Raw genomic sequence first — 18,546 nt, 5'->3', positions numbered from 1 at the left:
ACACACACAAGGCGCTTCCATGGAAGATTCTATCCTAAACAGGGCAAGGGGTAATATCACAAAGGAACAGGTGAGCGTAGCTTCACCCATGGGGCTGTAGCAAGACACACCCATCACGAGACACCAACCCTGGAACAAAGAAGGGTGGGGAAAGCTCTGCCACATTTCTGTGACTGAGCACCTCAGCACCCAGCCGGGGAGTGTGACTCAGTCACGTGTGAGGTTGGTCTCCCACAAGAAAGTTTAAAATTTATTGTATTTTATGTTTTGGGAGTAACGATTGAACCCAGGAGTGCTCTACCACTGAGCGACATCCACAGACTTTTTATCTTTTATTTTGAGACAGGGTCTCACTAAGTTGTGTAGGGTCTTGCTAAATTGCTGAGTCTTGCAAGTTGTATCCCTGAGTCACTGGGATGACAGATGTGCGCCCCACCTCATTCCACATGTATTTACTAACTATGTCTCAAGAGAAAGGACAGTCTAGGCAAAAGGAACAGCATGTGCAAAGGCTCGGAGGCAGGAAAATCCAAGGGTGCTTATGGGAACTAGGTCAGTTGTCTGCTCTTCCTGGTGCTCCCATGGAGTACCCCTGACAGGAGATGCAGCTGAAGACCCAGGCAGGAGCAAGACATGCAGGGCCAGAATGAGGGGCATTGTTTTGCCTCAAGAGCCCTGGGGAGCCATGGAGTATTCTGAGCAGGAGAAGTACTGGGGCTGCTGAGCGGAGAGTTCCCAGGTGAGCCTCCGTCTGCCATAGTTACCTTAGTACCTCCCAGGAAAGAGCAGGTGCTCAGGAGACATAAATGAGTGGATATTCTATCACACAGGAGGCCCCATGGGCTCCTAGGCTCTGTCTACTTGGGCCAGTGACCCTGGTCTCCAACTGTCCCGAAGCTGCCGCCTGCCACATGCCTTCCTGGAAGACCGTCCTCAGTGCGCCCTGGGCGGTGCTGGTTTTCTCTTTGTTCAGGGTGTCCCCAGGGCCTGTAACCCAGTAACCTCGAAGGCGGGATGCTTCAGTGCTGGATCCAGGTGGCTCTCAGGCAGGGCTGCGCATCCTCCTCCAGGTGAAACCTGAGCCAACTGGAGCCGGAGGGGCCTGGCTGGAAAGTTCTAGGATGGGGTTGAGCGGGGACAGGATCCCGGGCTGGGCAGGAGGTCGTGGCGGATGCCCAGCCAACAGTGGAGTCGGTGGCTGAGGCACAGGTGGAGCTAGGGTCAGGGGAGAGGGGCTGGACAGAAGCCGGTCAGGACCAGGGCTCAGGCCTTCACCCTCCAGTCCCCGCCCTTTCCAGAGCAACTTTGTGGCAGGATTATCCAGGATCCCCAGGGGGTTGGGGGGTCTATAGGGCCAGGCCTGTGTGTGTCCCTGGACACATGTGCCGCTGAGCCCCCTGTGCACACTGACCTCAGCCTTCTGAGCTTGCCCTCCCACTGCCCCACTCAGTCTCCCCGGGACTGTTAGAGGGACACAGTATGTCCCCCCTCGCTCAGTGAGGGACGCATAGAGGCAGGGAGGCACAATGACATATCAACTGTACAGCGCCTCTCGCTCACTCTTTACCGCCCTCTGTTGGAAAACCCACGGAATAGCCGGGCATCCTTAGAACACGGTACTCTATTGCCTTCTACTGGAAAAGTGTCCTAACAGCTGTGAATCAAGGTCTGGGACATGCATGAGGGTCCCTTGGATGAGGCGCCCTTCTGCAGTGTCCATCCGGCACAAGTGTTCAAGTGGATTTGTGCTAACTTTAAAGAATTACCTTCATGGGAAAACCAGTGCTGCCTTTCTGAGCATGTGGATTATTAAAAAAAAAAATGTATGTGTGTGTGTGTGTGTGTATTTGTTTATGGTAGTGGGGATTGAACCCAAAGGGTTTCTACCACTGAGCTTCATCTCAATCCCTATTAATTAATGCATTAAAAAAATGAGACAGGGAGTTGGATACAGTGGTGCACATTTGTGATCCCAGCAGCCTGGGAGGCTGATGCAGGAGGATTGCAAGTTCAAAGCCAGCCTCAGCAATTTAGAGAGGTTCTAAGCAACTTAGTGAGACCTGGTCTCAAAATAAAACAAGAAGGACTGGAGATGTGGCTTGGCAATTAAACAACCCTGGGTTCAATCCCCACTATGAGAGAGAGAGAGAGAGAGAGAGAGAGAGAGAGAGAGAGAGAGAAGAAGAAGAAGAAGAAGAAGAAGAAGAAGAAGAAGAAGAAGAAGAAGAAGAAGAAAGTGGAAACCGGCCTGCCCCCTCCAATCCTATTTCTCCAAATTGGCCCCTAATTAAACATGTGGCAGGTATTTTTTCCTCTATGCATATGGAAGCATGTTGATGATTTTTTAAAAATCCAGAATAAAATTTAATTTTCTGCAGCTTTGCCTTTTTCTAGTAGGCATGTGTCTTGGGGAACATTCTAATCTTGTAAAACCATAGGCCACCCATTGTTGTACTGTCCCACGGTGACCCGTCCTTTAGCTCCGCTGCTCATCTCATCATTCCCCTGTTGGTGAGCCGCCAGGGGTTCCGTATTATTTGTGCCTACCAACGCCGTCACCAGGAATAGCTTCAAGTGTTTGTTGTCCACATGTGTGAGTATCTTGCAAAGGAACACATTTACTGAACTGGACTTGATAGGCCAAAGCAGGTATGTGCCTTTTAAATTCTACTAGGTACTATTTTTTAAAAACACATTCTAAAGTTTTAAATAAGAAAACGTGGGAGGTGTGGGGCAGCTGGTGAGGACAGGAAATGGTTGGTCCCATTTTCTTCCCCAGAGCATCTCAGACACTGCAAACTGCAACATGATGCCCACGGTCCAGGTGAGTCTGGGCCAGCAGGGGCTGCGCACAGGGCAGTGGCTCCTGCCACTGTGGGCGGTCCCCAGGATCCTCTTCTGGCATTGAAGATTATGTAGGAAAGTACTGAAGTGGGGGGATCGTGTTCCACCTGAGGGGGGCTATTCTAGGCTCGATAGACATCCGAGACACAGTACGAGAGCAAGTCAGATTTCTTTGCTTTTTTTTTTTTTTTTTTCTAAGAGATAGGGAAGCTGGGAGCCCTTGCGAGCTGTGGAGTGTTATAGGATGAGACAAATATGGGGCAAAGTGTTCAAAAGAAACGTGACAAGGGTAGCAGTCCAGCAGGAGGCAGTGGAGGGTGTCAGAGAGATGCAGTGACCGCAAGGCTTCTTGCAGGAGGCGTGGTCTCACCTGCGGCGGGGCCTCAAGGGCGGAGCCGCAAGGTGGGCCTCGGGGGCGGGGCTCGGGGCAAGGCCTCGGGAGGGTCTGGGGGCGGGGCCTCGGGAGGGTCTGGGGGCGGGGCCTCGGGAGGGTCTGGGGGCGGGGCCTCGGGAGGGTCTGGGGGCGGGGCCTCGGGAGGGTCTGGGGGCGGGGCTTCAGGCCCTTGGACCTCAGCCCAGGGCAGGTTGCAGGGCGCCAGGGCGTGCAGGCAGGAGCAGGGCGGACTTTCCTTCGCCAGCCCCTTCCCGCAGCGAGCCCCGAGCCCCGCGTTGGGCTTCACAAATGTCACCTGACAACCCGGCGTCTGTCGGAGGAGGTCCTGGAAGGTTTCCCTCGCCAGAGACTGGACACACCTTTGGCCTTGGGTGCCTCAGTCCTGCGGTGTAGGTGCCTTGGTGGCAGAGAGCTCCCCCAGGGGACAGGTGCGCAGAGGAGGGGGGACCCCTACCCCGGGCTGGGGAGCAGGTGGGCAGGAGGCCCCGACTGACCCCTCTGCCTTTCCCGCTGCCTGAGTGGATTTTCCCCAGTCGCTGGGGAGTCGCTGCCAACTGTCCTGCTTTCCCTCTCCCCAGAATCCTGGCCCAGAACTGTCGGTCTTAATAAAGATGTCCTCAAAGACGCCTCACGCGGAATAAACGGACGAGAGGCCAAGGGACAGAGCCGCCCTCGGCGCCCGCACACCCGGACGTCGGGCAGAAGGGCGACCTCAGTCCAGGGCGGAAAGGAGGGTTCTTAGTGTGTCTGCTGACGACTCAATGGCCATTGGGTGAAACGACACGTTAAAAAATTATGCGTAAGGTGGCAGTGGTGTCGTTTGCATGCCCTGAACTGTGTACATCAAATGGGTGGATTTTATGGTTTGTGAATTATAACTTGAAAAATAGAACCCGTCTATACACGTGTGTGCATATATTTGTGTGTATATATATATATATATGATCCCTTCCTCGAATTATGCACAGTATCCAAATGAATCAGAAATCCCCATTGAAAAAGGAAACCAAAAGTGAAATTTCCATTGTGGAGTGGGGAAAATCTCACCAATTAATGCTGAGAATTAAAGCAACCACGAAAAGGACCTCTAATCAGTATTGAGCTCAAGTTCATAATATGCTCCAAGTTATTTAGAGGAAGGCATCGCAAAGTCAGATGAATGGATAGAAAATCATAAAAGAAGTATATGGTAAAATATGAGAGGAATCTGGGGGTGGCCGCAGGGGTGATCGCTGTGTCAATCCTTCCGTTTTTCTGTGGGTTTGAAATTGTACCTAATAAAATGCTCAGGGAAACCCAGGAACAATACAATAAAATTTATAAATAAATCTACTTTGACAGATTTAGAAATTGCTTAAGAAAAGATGATACCATAACAAAGGAAAAGTGTAACAATCTATCTCAGAGAAAAATCTTTACAACTTCCATTGTACAGAAAATGTCTACTGCCTTAATATATAAAGGGCTTTGCAAAATCATGAGGAAAAATATCAAAGTCCCATTTTAATTTAATTAATTAATTTATTTATTTATTTTGTGGTGCTGGGGGTTGAACCCAGGGCCTTGTGCATGCAAGGAGGCCAGCACTCCACCAACTGAACTCTATCCCCAGCGCCCAAAGCGCAGTTGTTAAAGTGTGTAAAAAAGATGAAGAGTTCACAGAGGAAGATGAACAAATGGTCCTTAACCACATGAAAGGTGCTCAGCTTCATCCAGGACAATACCAGTGAGACTGGTGTGTCACTCAGTGATAGGGCAGGTGGTTAGCATGTGTAAGGGTTTAGTCCCACCAACAGGGGGACAAAAAGAAATAACACCAAAGAAGAAAACTCTTTTGAAGTAGCATTTTTCACCTTTGGAACTGGCAGCATTTCACAAGCTGGAGAACAGGATCTCGAGCATTGCTGGTGGCACACACCATGGTCCAACCTCTGTGGAAGGAAACTTGCCAATAGCCAACAAACCACGTGTGTTTGTTCATACACCTAACAATCCTCTTCCCAGGACAGACAGACAGCCACCAGCAGAAGAAGATGTTTTGGCCAGGCTTGATAATCTTGAAGAACAGAGATGCTCTCTTCTATTTCAGTGCCGTGCCAACTGCAGGAAATTTATCATTGACATAGTCTGTGTGTGTGTGTGTGTGTGTGTGTGTGTGCGCGCGCGCGCTGGGAATTGAACCCAGAGCCTTGTACACGCACAGCCTTTGCCACTGAGCTATTTCTGCAGCCCCAACACATACTACTTTCAAGACACAGTCCATATTCAAAAAGCTCTAGTCTTCTCAATAATGTCTTTGTGGCAATGTCTTTTCCTTGTGTAGAATCCGACCCAGGATCACAAATTAGTAGTTGCTGTAGTTGGCATCTTGATATTCCCCTGCAAAGGCCCATGTGTTGATGACTTGGTCTCAGGGTGTGGTGCTTTTGGAAGGTTGTGGGACCTTTAGCAGGTGGGTTTAGTAGAAGGAAGTCGGGTCATCAGGGATGTGCCCTTGAAGAGGATATCAGGTGCCCAGCCCCTCCTCTTCCTCTCTCTTTGCTTCTCAGCTGCCTTGGGGTGAGCAGCTGCTTCTGCCACGCTCTCCTGCCATGACATACTGCCTTGCCCCAGGCACAAAAGCAATAGGCAAACTGACCAAGGACTGAAGTCTCCAGAACTGGGAGCCCAAATGAACCTTTTCTCTTTTCAACTTGATTAGTTCAAGTACTTTGTAACAGTAACCAAAAACTGACTAATACCATTGGCATTGGTCTTTAGTTCTTATCTTTTCTTTGTGCTGCACAACATTGACATTTTTTCTTTTCCTTTTTTTTTCTTTTTTGTTTGTTTTATGGTACTGGGGATCAAACCCAGGGCCTCTTGCATGTCAGGCAAGTGCCATACAACCTAATAATAAGTTTTTTTTAAGCAGAAACTTTTTTGGGGGGGTACTCAGAATCTAACTTTGGGGTGCTCTACCAGGGATCTACATCCCCAGCCCTTATTTGCTTTTGAGACAAGTCTTGTTTAGTTGCCTAGCCTGGCCTTGAACTTGCAGTCATCCTACTTCAGCCTCCCAAGTCACTGGGATGACAAGTGTGTGTCATGACACCCTGCAAAGGCAGAAACATTTTGAAGCAAAAGCAAAAACAAAACAACAAATCCAACCACAGTGTTTCATGGAATAAGGGATCTACTACCGGAAGGAGACCTTACTCAACTGCAGGTGGTGCTAGGCAAAGAAAGGAGAGTTAGCGGACCAGTGGGAAAGCCCCAGCGAGCCCCCCTGAAGCAGTGTGTGGGTGCACAAGTCAGACCGTGGAGGGAGATCTAGAGAGCGAGTCTTCCAGGGACACCTGGGGGTGTTTGGAAGGCTGCTCTCCGTGGCGGGTGGTGGGTCTGGGTTGTGCTGGCCAGCAGGGCAGAAGGAGAGGAGAGAGGAAGCCGGAGTGTGGGGAAGGGTCTGGAAGACTTGTGCCTCTCACACTGCAGGTGAGAGCAAGGGCCAGTTGTAACCCCCTAAGGACGCATGCATTCACACCTCTTCTGGCTGCCATTCATGAGAAATGACCCTGACGGTGCTGCACCTTTGACTTCCAGTTTCCATGCACTTTTCTCTTTCAGCCAAGTTCACCCCAGGACCATGCAGAGAAGAGGAGTCTAATCACGCTAGGCCCCGCTTAACCCATTTGGCCCAGTACAAAAGCACAGGGGTCAAGCCCCTGAGGCAGGAGGATCACAAGTTCAAGACCAGCCTCAGCAACTTAGTGAGATTCCGTCTCAAAGTAAACAAAACCAAAAAAGGTTCAATTCTGAGTACCCCCCCCCAAAAAAGCTGGAGATGTAGCTCAGTGGTAAATTGCCCCTGGATTAAATCTCCAGTATTAAAAAGAAACAGAAGGGCTGGGGATGTGGCTCAAGCAGTAGTGCGCTCGCCTGGCATGCGTGCGGCCCGGGTTCGATCCTCAGCACCACATACAAAACTAAAAAATAAATATCAAAAATTCTCTCTCTCTCTCTTAAAAAAAAAAAAAAGAAACAGAAAACCAAAAAAACAAAAACCAAACAAAACAAGGGGCTGGGGCTGAATGTAGAGCACTTGCCTGGCGTGTGTGAGGCCCTGGGTTCGATTCTCAGCCCCACATATAAGTAAATAAAATGAAGGTCTATCAACAACTAAAAAAAATAAATTAAAAAAACCCCAAACAGCAGAGAAGTGTGCCCTGCTTTTCCACTCCCTGAAGGATTTCTATGAGAGCAACCCTCCTACCTTAAGTGTCTACACGACTTCAGGCCTGAGGACTCTGGACCTGGATTTAGTGGAAAGGGTTTAAGTCTGGGGCGAGTTCCGTTGATAAATACCGTGTGAGGACCCTTCAGGGCTTCTCTTTCTCCTTTAGACAGTTGCATGAACTGACTTTAAATTCTTGCATTTTTCAAAGAATTTTCCCACTTCATCTAAGTTTTCAAATGTATAATAAAGTGACTGAGAATATTCTCTCTTCACCCTCGGCAGGCTCCACAGGGGCGTCGCACTGTTTACCACACTTTCCCTCTTCCCTCATGGTCTTGCGAAGGTTTTGTTGGTATATTAATCCTTTTTTTTTTTTTTTTGCTACTGGGGATTGAACCGAGGGGCACTGGACCCCTGAGCCCCGTCCCCAGCCCTGTTTTGTATTTTATTTAGAGACAGGGGCTCACTGAGTTGCTCAGGGCCTGGATAAATTGCTGAAGCTGGCTTTGAATTCACGATCCTCCTGCCTCAGCCTCCCGAGCCACTGGGATTTCAGGTGTGTGCCACCACACCTGGCCTAGATCAGTCTTTTAAATAAACCAATTTGGTTTGTTAATTTTATATCCTGTCTGCCCCCATTGGCCATTTTCTCCTAATCTGTGGCTTGTCTTTTCATTCTCATAAGGATGTTTTTTGGAGAGCAAATGTTTCCCATTTCAACAAAGTTTACGTAAGGGCAGTTTCTCATGTGGCTCCTGCTTATCCTGCTTTGGGTGTTACACGTGGCACACATGACGGGTCTCATCGAAGGCCAATCCACTGCGTTTGATTGGACAGTAGCAAGGAACAGTGCAGGGGAGGAAAGCCCTCAGTAGGTTGGTTTTATAACACTTATTAAAATAATGTCATGGGTTAATAGAAGCAGCAAGGCAGGTGTGGTGGCACATGCCTGTAATCCCAGTGACTCAGGAGGCTGAGGCCAGAGGATCAGGGGTTCAAAGTCAGCCTCAGCAATGGTGAGGCACTAAGCAACTCAGGGAGACCCTGTCTCTAAATAAAATACAAAACAGGGCTGGGGATGGGGCTCAGTGGTTGAGTGCCCCTGAGTTCAATCCCTGGTACCCATCCCCCACCCAAAATTGTGGGATTTGCATTTTGTATCCTTTTTCTCAATCCAGAAAAAAAATATTTTTTTAATTTTACATATTGCATATATAAAACGAGATAGAAAATACTTTATAGACTTCTAACAATGACTGTCAAACACACTGCCTTACATAGTTCTCCCAGAGGAGAGGTTGATTGTGGCAACACAACATGGTACCCAAAGATAGGGACTGACAGGATCCATATGAGCTGGTCAGAAACACACAAGCAACACTTCCACCTGCCCCTGCTAAAAAGTCACATCACGGGGTCAGGAAAAAAGCCTTAAAAATGACTTTCAAAAAAAACTTTTTGAAAAATAAAGATGAAGTAGACATCTTGTCTTGTTCCTGATCTTAGAGAGAAAGCGTTTTTCCTCCTAGCTTATTGAAGTATAATTGCATATACTAAAAATGGACTGAACTCATTGCATCATGAAATGTAATATCAGACTGTTGTTTGTAGTCCCTGAGTGCTTGGCTTGCATGCACAAAGCCCTGGGTTCAAACCCCAGCACCATGAAAAATAAAAAGAAAGAAATTTTCCAGAAATGTATGTCTGTATATTTTGTCTGGTTTCTTCCACTCCACATCATTATTTTTCATTCATTCACACTATGGCACGTGTCAATAGTTCATCCTTTTTCATTGCTATCAGTACAAGATTTCACGGACACACCATAGTTTGGCTATTCATTCATGTGTGAGTGGTCATTTGGGTTGTTTCCCATTTGTGTGTATTTATTACAGGTAAAACTGCTGCGATCTGCATTTGAGTCTGCGTGTGAACAAATGCTTTCTTTTTTCTTGGGTAGGTATCTAAGAGTGTCAAAGTTTCTCCCCCTCCTCTCTCCTCTCCTCCTCCTCCCCCTCCTCCCTCCCCCTCCTCCCTCTTCCCTCCCCCTCCTCCCTCCCCTCCTCCCTCCTCCCTCCTCCTCCTCCCTCCTCCTCCTCCCTCCCCCTCCTCCCTCCCCTCCTCCCTCCTCCCTCCCCTCCTCCCTCCTCCTCCTCCCTCCCCCTCCTCCCTCCCCCCTCCCCCTCCTCCCTCTCTCTCCTCCTCCTCCCTCCCCCTCCTCCCTCCTCCCTCCCCTCCTCCCTCCTCCTCCCTCCTCCTCCTCCCTCCCCCTCCTCCCTCCCCCTCCTCCCTCCTCCCTCCCCCTCCTCCCTCCCCCTCCTCCCTCCTCCCTCCCCCTCCTCCCTCTCTCTCCTCCTCCCCCCTCCCCCTCCTCCCTCATCCCTCCCCCTCCTCCCTCCCCCTCCTCCCTCCTCCCTCCTCCCTCCCCCTCCTCCCTCTCTGTAGTTCTAGCGATGGTACCAGGACCCCTTACAAGCACTCTGTCACTGGGCCATGCATGTCACCCATTCATATCTCCATTAGTGAAATATTTGAATCTTTGCTCATTTAAAGAAATTGGTTGTTTTCTAGCATCAGTTTTTAAGTAGTCTCAGAATCTATGGGTACTAGTTGTTTATCAAGTATGTGACTCGTGAGTGTTTTCTCCTAATCTGTGGCTTGTCTTTTCATTCTCATAAGGATGTTTTTTTGGAGAGCAAATGTTTCCAATTTCAATAAAGTTTACGTAAGCGAGGTTTCTCTCATGGCTCATGCTTATCCTGCTTTGGGAGTTAATGTGACATGTGTGGGTCTCATCTAAGGCCGCGGAGATTTTTCTCCTGTTTCTTTCTGGGAGCGTTATAGTTTTTGATTTGCTGTTCCTCCCTGTGGTCCATTTTGAACTAACTTTTATAGAAGAAGACTTTATATTTACAAAGAGCATTTGTTGTGGCAGCATATGTGCGGGCCTCGCTCTGTTCCGCCTGACATCTGTCTCACAACTGGACACTCACACAGTCCAGGTTTGATGTTGCGATTCTGTGGCTCCGTGTGACTGTATCCCTGCTGTCCCTCTCGCCTGTGTGTCTCATCTGGTCTTTGACCTCTTTTTCTACCTTCTTTTGGATGAATCCGGTATTTTTTGTTATTGCATTTTATCTTCTTTGTTCATGGATGAGCGACAGCCCCGTTTCCTTTAGTTTCTAGTGGACATCCTTAACTGATCACAGGCTCCCTGCAGGGGACAATTCCAGTCCACACGTGGCAGACCTGCCCCTCAGCCCACAGATCATCCACCCGCATAATGCGTGGCAGTTGCCTGCGTTTCCAGTCAATTTTCTTTGAAGGAGATTTAGATAATAAGAAAAGCAGCTTATAATTCCCCACAGAGTTACTGTCACCCTTCTCCATTCCTCTGCGCAGCCCAGATGTCCATCTGGCATCTCCTCCTCTGCCTGAAGGGTTTCCTGCAACATATCTTGTGGAGACATTCCTTACCCTCTGGAATGTCTGAAGAATTCCTTATTTTGCCTCTGGCTTAAAAAAATAAAAACAGAAACTTGTTTCAGCTGTGGTAGATACAGACCACGTAAAAGTTACTGTCTTCACTTTTCTTGTTTTGTTTTTGAACAGGGTTTGAACCCAGGGGCGCTTAACCATGGAGCCCCATCCCCAGCCCTTTTTTGTTTTTTATTTTAAGACAGGGTCTCACTGAGTTGTTTAGGGCCTCGCTAAGTTGCTGAGGCTGGCTTTGAACTTGTGATCCTCCTGCCTCAGCCTCCCGAGCCGCTGGGATTACAGGTGTGTGCCATGGTGCCCGGCCATGGTGCATCTTAGCCTTTTTAAATTTATAGTTCATTGACATTAAGTGTGTGTGTGTGTGTGTGTGTGTGTGTGTGTGTGTGTGTGTGTTGTACCAGGGGTTGAACCCAGAGTGCTTAACCACAGAGCCTCATCCCCAGCCCTATTTTGTATTTTATTTAGAGACAGGGTCTCACTGAGTTACTTAGTGCCTCACCTTTGCTGCGACTGGCTTTGAACTCACCTTCCTCCTGCCTCTGCCTCCTAAGCCACTGGGATTACAGGCATGCATCACTGCGCCTGATATCTCAGCCCTTTTTATATTTTATTTTGAGACAGGATCTTGCTAAATTGCTGAGGCTGGCCTCACACTTGCAATCCTCCTGCCTCAGCCTCCCAAATCCCTGGGATTACAGGCGTGCACCACCACATCTGGCAAAGTGCATTTATATTTGAGGGCAGTCATCAGCACCAGGCAACTCCAGGAATCTTCTTGCAAAACTGAAACTTGGTCCCCATTGAACAATAACTCACCACCTTCCCTCCCCATGGCTCAAGCCACCGCCGGTGCACTTTCCCTATCTATGAATCTGACCACACTCAGTTCCTCATATAAGTGGAATTGTGCAAGATTTGTTCTTTTGTGACTGATTCATGTTACTCAGAATAAGAAATTTCACTTCTTTTTGTAAGGTCTCCTCTCTGTTCCAGTGTATGTGGAATATTATTCAGTCTTAAAAAGGAAGGGAAATGGTTGAGGTAGGACGCAAACTAGAGTAGCCGCACTTGACCAAGACGAATCATTTCCCACCACGGAGGCCAGACCCTTCAGAGCCTTCTGCCAGTGCTCCCACACGCACAGGGTTTCCGCTCTGGCTGCTGGGAGATGTTAGGATTATCCAACACCTGGCAAGGATTCTTCTAATTCTTCCAGAAGGTTCCTTCCCCACTTCTCACTGGCCACCTCACACACGTGCATGCATGAGCACCCTGCTGTGTACTCAGGGAGCCCCTCTGCAGAACTTGGGGTCTCTCCCTGTGCAAATGTCTCCCGCAGTGCTCCGTCCAGTGACCTTGAGCATGGTCCCCAAGCCTCAGCTGCAGTTCCTCAGCTGGGGATTCCTCTGGGCTCAGCCTGGTCCCCACCCCAGGACCTCTCCAGGGCCAGTTGGAGGCCCAGCTGCCTGTTTCCCATTCCTCGGGGGCCCCGGTCCTCCGTGGCCTGACGGTCGATGTCCTCACCGCTGTCTCGTACATTTTGTCTGATATTTCTGGTTCTTTCAGTAGGAGGGTAAAAATGGTCCCTTTTCCTCATTCCAGTCTAAAAATGGATCAGGGGAAGATGAGACCCCTGTGCTGTATTTTCTGCAACTTCCTATGAATCTATAATAATTTACAAAGAAAAACATTTTTCAAAAGGTCCATCTAAGCCGGCGCAGTGGCCCACACCTGTCATCCCAGCAGCTCGGGAGGCTGAGACAGGAGGATCTCGAGTTCAAAGCCGGCCTCAGCGATGGTGAGGCGCTAAGCCACTCAGTGAGACCCTGTCTCTCAATAAATTATGAACAGGGGCTGGGGATGGGGTTCAGTGTTAAGTGCTCTTGAGTTCAAGCCCCAGGACCAAAAAAAAAAAAAAAAAAAAAAAGGCAGGATTGGCATCCTGAAGAAAGGGGCAAGCCCTGAGCTAGATGCTGTTTACAAGATTCAAATATCACAACATATTTGCTCTGACCATAGCGGAAATCAATAACACGAAGAAATCTGAAAACACCCACAAGTATTATGAAAGTAAATAACCCAGAGGTCAAAGAAGAAATCAAAAGAGGAAGTAGAAACTGCATAAAACTGCATGAATGGAAAATGTATTGAGACACGTGGCATGAGGCACAGTCATGTTTAAAAGGATTATTTATAGTTAAAAATACATTAGAAAAGAAGGGAAAGCAGTCAGGAGAGGTGGGTCAAAGCACAAGTGTAGCTCAACAGGAGACCCACACACAACAGGGTGACTGTGCTTGATAGTGTATTGTGTCCCTGAAAATTGCTAAGGGAATAGACGTCCTCACAACACACAAAAGAAAGGAGGAGGCGGCCAGGTAACGTCTGGTGATTAGTTTGATTTAGCCATTCCACGATGTATACATGTGTTAAAACACAATGCACACCACAGATGTATGTAATTTGTATTTGTAAAGAAAGAGAGAGGCTGGGGTTGAGGCTCAGAGGTAGAGTGCTTGCCTAGCATGCATGAGGCACTGGGTTCGATCCTCAGCATCACATACAAATAAAATAAAGGTATCGGGTCCACCTACAACTAAACAAAAAATAAATGTTTAGGGAGAGAGAAAGAAACTAGGCACAATGATACGTACCTGTAATCCCAGAAACTCAGGAGGCCGAGGCGGGAGGATCACAAGTTCAAAGCCATCTTGGGCAACTTAGACCATGTCTCAAACTTTAGAAAAGAGGTGGGGATGGGGCTCAGTGGTCGAATGCCCCTTGGTTCCATCCACAGTCCTGGGGGCAAAAGATCTAAACATATATATCCTAGAGAAATACAAGCATTTAGCCAAGAAAAACCTGTACATGAGTGTTCATAGCAGCACGATTTACAGTAGCTCAAAAGTGGAAACAAAATCCAAATGTCCACCAACTTATAAACATGTAAGTGTGGTGTATCTTCCCATGACGACGTGAAAGTCAGCTGTGTCCAGGTTTGACTAGGAGGAGGTCCCCAGAAACTTCTGTTGATGCAGGGATATTAGATGAGGTGGAATGATTAGGTTATGAGAGTCCATCTTAGTCTGAATGGACTGACTGGGTGGTAACTAGGCAGGTGAGGCTGGTGGGAGGAGGGGGTCACTGGTGGCCCTTCCCCCCTTCCTTCTTCTTTCCTTACTGGGGATTGAGCTCAGGGGCACTCAACCACTGAGCCACACCCGCTGCCCTGCTTTGTATTTTATTTAGAGACAGGGTCTCACTGAGTTGCTTAGAACCTCGATTTTGCTGAGGCTGCCTCAGCCTCCCCAGCCTCTGGGATTACTGGCGTGTGTCACCGCGCCTGGTGGCCCTTCCCTTCTCTTTCTCTCTGCTTCCTGACCCCACCATGAGCTGGGCCTCTTTCCTCCCCGGGCCCCTCCCCCATGACGTGCTGCCTCACCTTGGGCCAGAGCCATGAAGTTGGTCTTCTATGGATCCGGACCTGTGAAACTACAAACTCCCAATAAAGGTTTCCTCCTCTAAGTGGTTCTTGTCAGGTGTTTTGGTCACAGTGATGCAAAAACCAACTAAAACATGAATTTTCACCAGGACTGGGGGTCAGGGTTGTGATAACCTGACCGTGTGGTTCACAAGCCTCTGCTGCTGGTTTATGGGAGGAATTTTAAACAGTTTAGAGATGCACACAGAAAAGCTCTAGGAGGGTGGTAAGTGGAGTTTCATGGACAGTTCTGTGGGACCTAGAAAACCAGAATGCCGATCAGAATGTGCTTGTGACGTTTCGAGGGAAATGAGGGCTCTCTTGTGAACTGGACTCAAGGCCACTCGTGTTATATTTTGGCAAAGAACTGGACTGTATTTGCCCATGTCCTGAGACTCTGTGTCAGGCTGAATTTAAAGACGATGGACTCGTTAATCTGGTGGAGAAAACTTGTGTTTAAAAAAAAAAAATTTAGATGTTGATGGACATTTATTTATTTATTGGGGTGCTGAGAATCGAACCCAGTGCCTCATACATGAGAGGCAAGTGCTCTACCACTGAGCCACAGCCCCAGTGGTAGGTGGAGGAAAAATTCAAGATAGCACAGCATTCAGTCAGTGGGATGAATATTGCTGGCAGCTTTTATCAAGGTTTACTGTGAGAATGGGGAGCAGAGAACAAAGCTAAAGGATATTAAGGTATTGTAGTTTGACCAGAAAAGTGTAGGTAAAGCTGGGGCCAGGGAAGGTGTGGCTGTTGAAGAGATCATAGCCCCTAAAGTGATGCTAAGGACTTTGCACAGAGACTGAATAGGATACCTGAGGGCACCTCTGGAATTTACGAGACCACACCCACTGGATAGTTGGCTCCAGGGCACAGAGGAGAAAATTCCTTTGAGAAGAGGTCCTGAGGGTGCCCTGCTTGCACAGAGAGGCCGAGGAAGTTGGTTCACCACGTGGAGCTACACAGGCACTGGGGGGGCCGCTGAAGCTGGGATTCTAGGAGCCCATGTGTTGTGCAAGATGGTAGCAGATCTTGGCATCATCCCTAGGGTGCTGACGTCGCAGGAATAGGTGAGGGGTCATGGTGGCTTCCCCGAGATTCCTGAAGAAGGTCTGGGAAGCCAGGAAAAACAAAGCATGGTCAGAGTCCCTGCAGGCCACCCCTGAGAGGGCCACGTGTGAAGCTGTGTAGGAGAAGCTAAAGCTGGAATGGAGACCCCAAGAATCGAGAGATGCCGTACCATGGACTGTCCACTGAGGAAATCTGCTGGCTGTGGAGAGTGCCAGGGTCAAAGAGCCCAGGTGGGCTGCTCCAGAGCCCTTTGGAAATGACACGTCATGGCCAAGTGTCCTAGGTCCTGTGTGGGGAGGGAGGAAACCCGTTTGCTCACTGGGTTTCCATCTTTCCTGGTAGCCTCTGTTCATGCCCCTGTTCCTTCTTTTTTGGGATGGGAAAGTTTACTGGGTGTCGCTGTCTATGGGTTAGATGCAACTTGCTTTTGGTTTTCACAGGGGCTCCCAGCCAAGGGTTTGCCTTGAATCTCACGAGACTCTGGACCTGGATACGCCTTCTGGGCAAGGCTGGAACTGTTAAGACTCTGGGACTCTTGGAGATGGGCTAGTTGCATTTTTTCATTGTGAGATAGACATGAACTCCTGGGGACAAGGGACAGACTGGTTTGTAAATGAGGTGTCTCCCCAAAGCTCCTGTTAATGCAGGAATTCAGAGACTAATGATCAGGTCTTGGGAGCTGTCACCTTCTTGGTCCATCCTGGTTTGACGGAGCTGGGTGGTAGCTTTAGGCATGGGGTGTGTGGCTAGAAGGGGTGGCCTCTGGGCGTGAGTTCTGAAGGGTGCATCTTCCCTGGGCCCTTCCCACCTCTGCTTCCTGACCCTGCTTCAAGCTGAGCCGCGTCCCTCTGACGGACTCTTCTCCAGGAGTGGCTGCCTCACCTTGGCCCGAGCCATGGACTTGGCTACCTATGGACCGAGACTTCCAAAACCATGGCCCCCAAGAAACTCTTCATCCTCTAGGTTGTCCTTGTTGGGTGTTTTGGTCACGCTCAGGAGGAAGCCGTCACAGAGCCCACGGATTGCTTGTTTCCATGGACATAAAGCATCTTCAAATGGTCGATTAATAGAGACCGAGTCGTCAGTGGATGGTAAGGGCCAGAAGAGGACCTTGGGGATTGGAAATCCACTGTAAATGAGGATGAGGTTTCTCTCGTATTTTTATTGTGGTGAAATATACATAAAAGAGATCACTGAACTATGTTAGGTGTATAATTTGGTGACATTAACAGGGCTGGCCATGGGACTCAGAGGACCAGAGAGAGGGCAGGACCTCCGAGGCAGAGGGAGGTAGGGAGGCTCAGAGAGAGCAACGGGGACATGAGGGATGGGAGGGCGTCCGGGAAAGGGGTCCGGTCTCAAGACAGAGGCTTCACGGGGGACGGCATCTTGGGGAATTGCCGTGGGGCCTCTGAGGGTGGTCTGGGGTGGAGAGGGTGGAGTGGGGGCCCGGCAGGCATCTGGGCTCTGGGGTGGAGGGTGCATTTGCAGAAGACCCCGGGGTTCAGGGCCCGTGATGGCAGGCGGAGCTCCCCATTCCCTCTCTGCCTCCTCCTCCCTGCAGGCTCTGGGGTGCTGGTGAAGGGGCCCACGGAGGCTGGTAGGTGGGCACTGCCCACACCCTGGCCTTTTCCCTCCTTGTGGCCAGGCCCTTCCCACCACCAAAGGCTTTGACGGTCTTCAGCAGATGGTTCCATGGGAAATGGGGGCCGGGTCCACAGTCATCAGAAGGACACTGGGACCCAGAGGAGGTGCGTCCCCATTGCAGCGGGTATCAGCCTTCGTTTAACTGTTAGGTGAAGGTGTCCTGTGGATGCACTGTGTTTTCTTTACCCAGGTGTCAGCTGCTCCCACTCTGGGCACCCCCCGGGCACGGCACACAGTGGGGCTCAGTCGGCAGGGGGCCGGTTCAGTCCACTCGAGGGCTGGACTGAGGGCTGAATCCCAGCCTCTGCCTGGTCCAGGGTTCCCAGCAGACCCTCACCTCCTGAGCATGCTTCCCCCCAGAGAAGCCTCTGTTCCCAAGACCAGGGGACAGTTCCCTCGGTGCCCTTCTCCACATGCTTGCAGACTTGGAGGCGGGAAGAAGTGCATCCAATCCCCCCATCAAGAGCCAGGACCCCGCCTTTGTCCCCCAGGCCCCTAGAGCAGCCACCCTCCCACAAGCCCGGGGGGCTCAAGGGGAGGACGTGTGTGCATGGCACTTGGCACCGGCCTTGACCCATGGAAAGCACTAGAAAGCACAACCAGCCTTTTGGACTCAGAGGTGCCTTCAAATCCTGGCTGGGCCCCCTTCTGCTGAGGGAGTGGGGTGGGGCAGCTCTGGTGACTGGTTCCGGTTCTGTGCAGAGCACTCACCCAGTGGGTCTCCAATGCCAAGAGTGTCATGGCAGAGCCCTTGCCCAACATTCGGGAAGCCCAGGATTCTGTTGTCAGTACACCCCTCAAAAGTGGCACTTTCGGGGATGAAGTGAGGGGGGTCGGTCTTCGGGACTCTTACCTCAGCCTGGGCAAAGAGAGGTTAAATGATTTCCCAGGGAGGGACAGGAACCAGAGCCCAGAGAGGGGCAGCTTCCTGCCCACAGCTATCCAGCCAGGAGGCTCCAAGAGCCTCAGTCTCAGCTCCCAGAGTTCAAACGTGCGTGAGGTTCCAACCCCAGCCCCGGGGCTGACCCCTGGCCGTCTCCTCTTTCTGACTTCTCAGGGAAAAAAAAACAAAATTAAAACAACACAGGCCCGGAAGCATCCATCATGTGCTGTCCATCTCGGGCCGGAGAGGCAGGGGTCAGCAGGGAGGTGACCTCCAGGCCTCCGTGGAGACCAGGATCCGGTGGGGCTGGGGGTAAGAGGCTGGAAGTTTTCCCACCCTGAGATTTTCCTGCATCAACCCAGGAGGGCGCCCTGGATGCCGCCGGCCCCACCCCCAACCTCCTTCCTCTCTTGACGTGGCTTCCCGGCCAAGGATGGATGGGCGGGGAGGCCATGCCAAGGCGCACCCACCAGGACCAGAGTGGACAGGATGATGGTCCCTGCTCAGAG

The 18,546-nt window shown here is 50.1% G+C and overlaps 1 long non-coding RNA gene across 1 annotated transcript; it reads left to right on the top strand.

Moving 5' to 3' along the window:
- The first annotated feature begins 3,418 nt into the window (after positions 1–3,418).
- LOC144370771 (uncharacterized) lies at positions 3,419–4,146 on the top strand. Its single transcript, XR_013430711.1, has 2 exons — positions 3,419–3,666; positions 3,817–4,146. It is a non-coding gene; the product is annotated as an uncharacterized LOC144370771 (long non-coding RNA).
- Positions 4,147–18,546: the final 14,400 nt, after the last annotated feature.

This window comes from Ictidomys tridecemlineatus, chromosome 15 (genome assembly GCF_052094955.1).
Source record: "Ictidomys tridecemlineatus isolate mIctTri1 chromosome 15, mIctTri1.hap1, whole genome shotgun sequence".
NCBI classification, from domain to species: domain Eukaryota; kingdom Metazoa; phylum Chordata; class Mammalia; order Rodentia; family Sciuridae; genus Ictidomys; species Ictidomys tridecemlineatus.
This window is presented reverse-complemented; position numbering and strand designations above follow the sequence as displayed.